The sequence below is a fragment of the Chenopodium quinoa genome, unplaced genomic scaffold (assembly GCF_001683475.1).
Source record: "Chenopodium quinoa cultivar QQ74 unplaced genomic scaffold, ASM168347v1, whole genome shotgun sequence".
In the NCBI taxonomy this organism is placed as follows: domain Eukaryota; kingdom Viridiplantae; phylum Streptophyta; class Magnoliopsida; order Caryophyllales; family Amaranthaceae; genus Chenopodium; species Chenopodium quinoa.
Genome location: NW_018744858.1, coordinates 2,264,501 through 2,273,034, shown reverse-complemented (window position 1 = coordinate 2,273,034; position 8,534 = coordinate 2,264,501). Strand labels below are relative to the sequence as shown.

The window sequence follows — 8,534 nt, the reverse complement described above, 5'->3', positions numbered from 1 at the left end:
CAAGGCAGGCTGCCCATGCCAGGCAGCAGCCCAGGCAGGCAGCAGGCCAGCCAGGCAGCCACCCAGCCAGGCAGGCAGCCACCCAGCCCAGGCAGGCAGCCACCCAGGCAGGCAGCAGCCCAGGCAGGCAGCAGGCCAGCCAGTCAGCCACCCAGCCAGGCAGGCACCCAGCCAGGCAGCTGCCCAGTAGCCTGTACACGCACGTGATGCATGTGATTTTTGCGCATTTCGGCCATTTTCGTGATTTTTGGTGAATTTCTGTGATATTAGTGCATTTCGGTGTTGTGATACTCATGACAATGTTTGGTTTTTTTTTTTTTTTTTTTTTCCTCTAAAGTTTTGCAAAACAAGTGCAAAATGGAAGAACCGGCCGAATGACCGAATGATTCATAAATTAAACTTAGCCGACCTTATGGTCGACTAAAATGAGTTAACTGGTACAATCGGAAAAGATTGTCAAATAACCCGACCCCTCGGTCGGTAAAGATACAAGAAAACATACGGCACGCAGGCCGGAGAAAGTAATACATGGCCATCAGGCCGCAAGAAAAATACAAGGCTTAAGCTTCAGGAGGGGGCTTCTCAGTATCGGCAGCCGCATCCTTATCCTCTCTAGTCGGCTCCTGATCTTTTTCGCCATCCTGCTCCTCCTCCTGATCGGCAGCCGCATCCTTATCCTCTCTAGCCGGCTCCTGATCTGCACAATCAACACTTTGTAAATACTTGGTGTAAATTCGACCTATAAACCGACTGCTTTCAGAGGTACTGGTCGACTACTGATTGAATTTGACCCTACAAGGGTAAGGCAAAGGATTAAAGCTTGTAATAGCTTCGGCCGCCTCCTCCTTTTGGGCCCGGCTACTCTCAGGGTCGGCTGGGGACTTAGGAGGATGGGTCCTTCCTAGCCTATGGGCCACATGTTTCCTGGGTCTACTAGGAGTCGACACATCGCCGGCTGTTTGCTTCTAAAGCTTCGGGTCTGGTTGTGAAGATAGAGAAGGTTTGGATGAACCGCCCTGCATATAAACCAAAATGAGTAAGAAGCAGGCGGAAAAAATAAATCAAAACTTGGATGTCTTGGACGCCTTCGCGGCATCCGGCTCCTCGCCCTTCCGCTTGCCCAAAAGGGAGCGGTAGTAGGCGGCTGGTTTCTTGGTGGACGAGAGCTTCTCCATTGCTTTATCTGCATAAGAAGATTCAAATGGTTAAGTAAGTGGGACAAAATGGTTAAGTCTTACTAAAAATCTAAACACAGTCGGTCGACTACCTCTCGGCCTCTCTACACTTAGACCGCAGGCGGCCAGATAATCCCCATCAGACAGCCAGTCATATTGGGGAATTTAACTTTGGGGAATGACCTCCTTCACCCAAGTCCCCTCATTAGGCCGGATGGTCACTTTAAAGAGGCCCTTGTCCAAGATCTCCTCCGTGGATTTTCTGGGTACAGGCGGTAATTCAGATCCGCCTGATAGCAAAGGAGGGTTCCAGTTCCACCAGTTGTATTTTTTGTTCTTCACTTTGTCAGGAGAAGAGACAATGTAGAACTTTCTTCTCCAGTCCTTCCACTTCTTCTCCTTTCCTATTGTCATCATATAGCCTTTGTGGCTAGACAAAGTGTACCATCCGGACCCGCTTGCTTTAGGGGTCCGGTTGAGATAATGCTTATGGGCGAACGCCTCGAAGCTGAGATCCACCTCTAGCATTTCGCAGGCGACAACATAGCCTAGGATATTTACCCAAGAGTTTGGGGCCAGTTGCCAGATACCCAGCTGGTATCCATCCAAAATTCTGTCCACGGGCGGATGGATGGTGAATCTAAGGCCGACTTGAATGGCCGCCTCATAATAGCTAAAGCATTCGTCCCCGTAGCTGGACCTTTCTGGCCAGACTATAGTGTCCTCGGTATCCGACACGCACAAAATGAAGTCATGGCCCATGACATGATCAGCTCGAAAACTTCCCACCTTGTCAGCCATAGCTTTCTGCCTGCCTGCGGGAACATGATGATAGTAAGCAGCAAACTGCTCTCTGCGAGAAGCAGACAGCTCGGCCCAGCCCTCGCCCTTTTCTACAGAAAGGGACTCTCTCGCTGTCTCCAGCCGAGACTGCATTTCCTCAGAGTCATTGGAGGATCTGCCAGTAGTACTAGGCTTGGACTCACTGTTTGAGCCGTCGGACCTATCGTTTGCTTGGGGGCCTGTCGAGTAGAGCCAGAGGCATCACTCTCAAACTCCTCCCCTGATTCTTGCAAAATAGAATCATTGGGGGTACTTGGGGTGCCAGGCAGCACATCAGAGATTTCACTAACAGGCGCCCTAAAGGAGCCATCTAGGTTCCGTTGCCTTGCTGTTTGTTTAATTCTGGCCATGGTGTCCTGCACAGACACAGGGATAGTCGGACTTGGAGAAGTTCGCAAAGGGTGGTCCAGTAAGGGGCAGTCGGCACTCCCAGTTCTAGATTTAGCCGTCCTCGGTGACCGGCTAATCCCTAACCTAGGTTGTGCCGTGTACTTTTGGGAAACCATTTTCAAAAAGAAAAGAACCAAAGTAAAATACGAGAGAAAAGCAGTCAGTTACCTTTAGTTTGAAGGTACCGTAGGCGCTTGAAAAAGTCTTGAACGATTGTGGAAACAAGCGGTCAGGTACTGGCGACAGTTGCTTTTCTCAGAAAAAGACAAAGTTCTTTCCTAAAAAGTCCAAAGATTCTATGTCCAAAAATCTTGAGAATGTGCGAAAAAATGATAAGGGAATGACCTTTATATAAGGGACAAGAATCTCAAGGGGCACCCCTGAAGAATGTTTCGAAAAAAAAAAGGTAAAAAACCGTTCGCCTATCCGCATGTGACACATGTCACAGGCACCACGTGGCAAGCCACGTCACCCCTGTGAGGGGAAAATGATTAGGGGATTTTTACCCCGCCAGTGGACCAATCAAAGTCTGCCACGTGGACCAATAAGAGTCTGCCACATGTTAGCCTAAGGAGAGCCTTAAGTGGACCAACTGGGCTCGACACGTGGCAGACAGATATCCAACTAGGAAAGGCGGCCTTCAAAGGCCCAAACTCCTAGGCAGCCCAATCAGTCCTAGGTTTCCGTACCCTAGGACTTGGCACGCATTTTGAGATACTATAAAAGGGAGATGTTTCCCACAGAAACACATTCAAGACATTGAATTCACACGAATTATGAGAGTAAATACTCAGATATTGAGGCCGTCTATGACAGCCGGATGATCATTTCTCACCATAGAGAAACCTGATCCCACTTTACATTCCGCACTTTTAATCTTCCGAACACATTCTAACTTTATCGTCGGAGGCGGAACTCCACCCAAGCGGAGTCTCCGTTGTTTTACAGGTATAGGCGTCTGGTGTCCAGTCTTGGTGTTGTAACTCTTCTGAGGGACACAGAAAACCCGAAACAAGCCTTAATGTCCTCAACGAGCTTGCTGCAAAGCCATTCACAAGTCACCATGGGATTTCTCTAAAAAAACCACAACTTTTATGCTCTCCTGTGAGTGTCTTAATGGCTCAACTTCTACCATCCATCGTTTTAGTGCTATGAATCCTCCACTCACAACCCTTAATGGCACATACTGCAGTATATCTCTCATTATCTTCCTTAAGAACCCTCACATAAAACCCCTCGTATATGCAAAAGTCTCTGGACACGACATTAAAGTGATCTTTAGATGAAAAAATCATCCAATTTATAAGCTTGATCGACCCTAACTAAACATCCCCTACAACAATTTCATTAATGTACAGCTTATCCAACCCAATTGAATCATCTAAGAAATCTTCAAATCCCTTTGGAACCACCGCTTTCTCTCCATCAGAAAAACACTCTCTATCTAAAGACACTGTCTCATATTCCGTGTTAGTTTCACCAACTTCATATTCATCATCATCATTGATGTCATCATCAAAGGACAAGTGGCCATTGGATATCTCTTCATGCTCAGCAACTCCATGTATCCTCACACCCTCTCTTTTCCTTAACTTTTTCACAGTGGGTACAAAAGTGCCTCTTTTCTTCCTTGTGCTTTTTGCGGGTTTGAATTTGTTTTTTATTGGTGTTGACTTCCTACCTACATACTTTTTTAGGTAATTTAGGCTGTTTTGGTGGTGGTGGTTTAGTTTCAGTTTGGTTATGTGGTGGTTGTTTGGTGGCGGTGGCTCGAGTTCAGTTTGGTTATGAGGTGGTGGTTGTTCCTCTATTTCAGTTTGGTTATGAGGTGGTGGTGGTTGCTCTGTTTCAGTTTGGTTATGAGGTTGTGATGTTGTTTGAGGGTGATTTTGAGGGGTGAAAACTGTGATTCTGGTTGAGTAGGCTGAGGTTGAGAGCCATACCCTTTGAAAGAAAACTCATCATCAGCTATCATGTATTCAACCTCTAAATTATGCGTGTTCACAATAGGTATTGTAAAATTAAGAGGTTGCAGCTGCTCATCCAACTCCCTCAATATGTCATCATCATAAGCAGAATCTTGTTGAGCAATCAAAATATCCTCCTCAATTATCCTATTATCAAGTGCTAACATAAATGGTTCCCCGGGATCTTCGGTCTCCTGAATCCAAATGTCAACAATATCTTCCCCACGAAAAAAAGGAAACATACGGAACAGAGCATTATCATCCAAAATATCCACCATCATCTCTTTCTTAGGGTGTTTGCAACTCATCTTTCAAATGTCTGGAAGGTAAACACCTTTCTTTACACCATTTTTTTTTATCACATCATCAACTTAAAATCCATGAAATCCATGAGGTCTATATCTTCTACCCTAACATCAAAACTTATTGCCTTGTAATGGCAACACATCCAAATACCCTTCATGACTAAACAACTACACATCAAAATATAGCAGGAAAAGTTAACATAAGCCATAAAAACAAAATGCAAAATTTAAACAACAAAAGCTATAAACATGCATAAAGCTAATAACTAAAGTCATAAAAAGTACTCTGTATCATTCTATATTAATTCTCATGTTTAGGCTACATGCATTAAAATACTTGTTACTACAAATTTTTAGTATGCTTTTAAGCAAGAGAAACAAATCATGGATTAACAACAATAATATACTTAGCACAACAATGATGACAATTAAACAAATGTTATATTTCCTATGCATAAAGCATAAAGTACACAACTGAAATGTGTTAGAGTACTAATCGTGGCCATAACTAAAGGGTTGTATATGCACTAATATGAAAACCAAAATATTGCAGAATTTCAACTATGACTATAAAATTGCAAAATTTTGACATAAAAAACCCAAAAAAATTGCAAAACTTCAACATCAACAGCCTAAAAAATGCAGAATTTTAACAACCAACAACTATAAATTGCTGAATTTCGACATTAAAAGCCCAAAAAAATGCATTATTTCGACAACTAGTATAAATTGCAAAATTTCGACCACTAAACCCTAAAAAATTGCAGAATTTCATTAATAAAAGGCCTAAAATTCCAGAATTTCGACATAAGAAATACCTCAATTTCAACACGCATGAACCCTAGTCCCCAAATTTCATAATTTGCAACAACGAATTCACTCCAGGTAAAACAAATTGAAGTATACTAACCTTTTCATCAAGCAATTGCACGATTCAATATCTCCGCTTGGATTGCGTTCGAAAATTGCTTCAACTTCCTTCTCCTTCAAAATAGGTGTTAGTGTTCTACTGTACGTATGTGTTAGTGTTGTGTTCAATGGCATCAACTATAATAACTGAGGGAATTATTTTTGACACTAACGGAAAGTTAACAGTGTTAGTAATAAGGGTGTCTAGTATATAATTATTATTTGGCAAGGGTACACGGTTCATTCAAAACTTTACAAGGGTACGTGGTACATTTTTTTTAAACCTGGGGGGTACACGGAATAATTTCCCAAATATATTATCCAATATCTAGTATCTAAAATTAAATTATTAGTTTACTTCGTTCTTCAATTAAATGTTATCTTCAAGTTTATAAATATAATTAACTCTTTTTAACAAAACATTGTATACATAAAATGTGTCATTGAATAGTGGTTGAAGTTAAAGTATAATTGATGATGCATTATGAAGGTGTAAGTTTAACTTAAGTTGGAGGCTACTAGCTATTCAATTGATATTCTCAATTAATAGTTGTGTTTAATTATGAGACTTGTAACATTTTTTTTTTTTGAATTACAAGTATTTTATATAAAGCTATGTCATGGTTAGTAACGAAAAACACTCCATTACATGATCGAAGTTGTGTTCTCAGCCCTTCTTGAATATTTAGCGAAAGCTTGTGTAACTCCAATCCCTCACCCTCAATTACACGAGTGTGTGGGAGTGATGCTAACCTTAGGGAATGTTTGTACCTTGGATGGAACGAAACGCGTTTTCAAGGCAGTGGTTTTTCCACGACTTCACATACCCTATATCTCAAAAATCATATTTGTAATTTCTCTACCTACATTAGTTTATCTTCACTCTCTTTATTTGTAGCCTTGATACAACCTATATTTCTAACAAATTTATCATGGTTGATTGGAGCTATATAACAATTTGAGTACATGATACGTAGCTGTTTTTCTTTTTAATCAATTTATGCATAAAATTCCAAGACGATTGATTATAATGTTAATTTTTTGATAGACGATTGCCTATTTGAAATTTTTATTCTTGTGGAATTATGATATAATTTTAATTTATTATATTTTCGATGTTACTTATCGAATTATTTCATCATAAACAAATTTATCGAATTCGCTTATTTATTAACAATACACGTGTCAATTTATCATCCATATATGTCGCCTACGTGGCGTGACAGTTTTTTTTTTTTTAAACGTTTCCACTAGGCGAAAAATCGAAACGGGTCAAGCGTTGTTGTCTCGTGACTTGCTTAATTAAATTATAACTTTATAAAGTTATAAGATTAATTTGAAAAGTTATCATTTATTATATATATTACCTCCATTTGTATTTCTTGCAACATTTACCATTTTGGGTGTATTCCTTGCAACACTTTTTTCCCTTATTTGGAAACTTTTTTCTATCAAAATGACCGATATACCCTCATTTAAAGTTTTTTAGCACATAATACTACACATAATTACAACTCATTATAACCCTAATCTAAATTAATTATGTAAAAAACCCACTCAAATAATCAGACCCATTATCAAATTTTTCAGCTCTCATCTCTCATAATCAAATTGGTGGTTCGTCGGGGGTTCAACAGGGGTTCTTCAAATTTAGTTGTAAGTGGGTTGTCAGTGGTTCGTCAGGGGTTCATCAGTGGTTTTGGTGGTGATTCTGGGTATGCTGGGTTCATCAGTGGTTTGGTGGTTTGTGGCCTAGTGGGTCTAGATTTGGGTTCGTTGGTGTTGGTTTGGTGGTTCGTGGGTGTTGGTGTTGGTAGTTTGTGGGTGTTGGTTTCGTGATTCGTGGCCTCATGGGTCTAGATTTGGGTTCGTAGGTGTTGGTTTGGTGGCTTGTGGGTGTTGGTTTGGTGGTTTGTGGCCTCGTGGGTCTAGATCTGGGTTCGTGGGTGGTAGTTTCGATGGTGGTTTTGGGAGGCGTGGGTCTGGGTGGCGTGGGTATGAGTGGTGGTGGTGGTTTGTGGGTTTGGGTATGGGTTCATGGGTTGTGGTTCTAGGTGGTAGTGGTTCGTGGGTGGTGGTTTTGGGTGGCGTGGGTTGCAAAAGGTGGTGGCACGTCCGTCGGTGGTGGCATTGTATTTTTTGTTGTTTAATTGATTTTTTTAGTTGGATTAATTATTCACCCTTTCTCCTCCTTTATTACATCATTTACATGCCCTTTCTTTTCGATAATTAAGCGTAAAAAGTTTTAACTTGGCATCCGTGCTCTCCCCCTTTGTTCCAACAAATAAGAAACGGAGGGAGCATGAAATATTGGAAGTATATCAACAATAAAACTTTATTTAAACTCTTATCCTATTTTTTAAATCCCAAAATTCGCTTACTTCTATTTGTTGTTTACGTGGTGTGACCCTTAGTGAAAAGTTAAAATGCCGAGCGTTGCTCTCTCGTGACCTGGCTGCGAGACTCGTCTTTATTTAAAGTGATAGTGATATTAGATTAGATAATTCATGTCATAATCATGCGTCAATCGGTGCATTCTAATTTATGATTTCTACTTTTGGTAATCCTATCTAATAATGCACCATGAGTCCTTGATATAAGTAATAGTGATATTAGATTAGGTAATGCATGTTGTTTTTGGGTAAAAATACCCTAGGCCACGTGGACCAATCAAATGGTGACACGTGTCACCTTAAAAGAGGTTCAAAGGAACCAATCCTTTCTTGACACGTGGCACGCCTAATCATTGGGAAAAAGGAGGCCTTCCTGGCCTAATTCCCGAGATAGCCCACCATTCCAAGGTTTCCGTAACCTAGGATGGCGGCACGCATTTTGAGACTCTATAAATAGGGAGATGTTCCCATCATGGGACACATTCAGAAAATATTCACAAAAACAGAGCAATTATTAATTGCAGATATTACTCCTGATCTCGGAATCCGAGA

The 8,534-nt window shown here is 41.2% G+C and overlaps 1 long non-coding RNA gene across 1 annotated transcript; it reads right to left on the bottom strand.

The window, feature by feature from the left end:
* Positions 1-307: 307 nt before the first annotated feature.
* Positions 308-5,747, bottom strand: LOC110704805. Its single transcript, XR_002508009.1, has 2 exons — positions 5,591-5,747; positions 308-697 (listed from the first exon to the last, which is right to left on the bottom strand). It is a non-coding gene; the product is annotated as an uncharacterized LOC110704805 (long non-coding RNA).
* Positions 5,748-8,534: the final 2,787 nt, after the last annotated feature.